Below are 466 nucleotides of genomic sequence, written 5' to 3'. Positions count from 1 at the left end.
AAGACCTGTGGAAGTAGCTGCAATGGGACATTATTGGCGACGAGAAGGGTGGGAAAAGAAACAAGTGTGTAACCCCATGGAAGGGAAGAACGCCACACAAAAAAGCAGCAGCAGAGCGCAAAACCCACGAAGAAAAATGGGAAGAGCAAAGACCCCTATGATATCGCATCCCCCCTCAGTTTCATTTAATACAAAAGCAAATGTGTTCCATACGCCTTGAAGGAAGTTCGGCACCCATGATGCCGAGATTAACAACATGAAACAATTTCCCACAGTTAATTATTACAGAATATTTCCCTCATTACAGAAAGTAATAATCGAGTCCTAAATTCACACAACATTGTTAACGCCCCTCTCTGTGCTGCTACTTATTCAACTGATCGGCCATGCGCCACCGGATGTACATAGGCTTCAGCGCATCCACGCCGGAGAGCACGCCGGCACCGGCAATGCCACGCAAAATGTT

Source organism: Trypanosoma conorhini (genome assembly GCF_003719485.1).
Source record: "Trypanosoma conorhini strain 025E chromosome Unknown Tco_14.4_contig_01535, whole genome shotgun sequence".
Classification (NCBI taxonomy): domain Eukaryota; phylum Euglenozoa; class Kinetoplastea; order Trypanosomatida; family Trypanosomatidae; genus Trypanosoma; species Trypanosoma conorhini.
Note: the sequence above shows the minus strand (reverse complement) of the source record.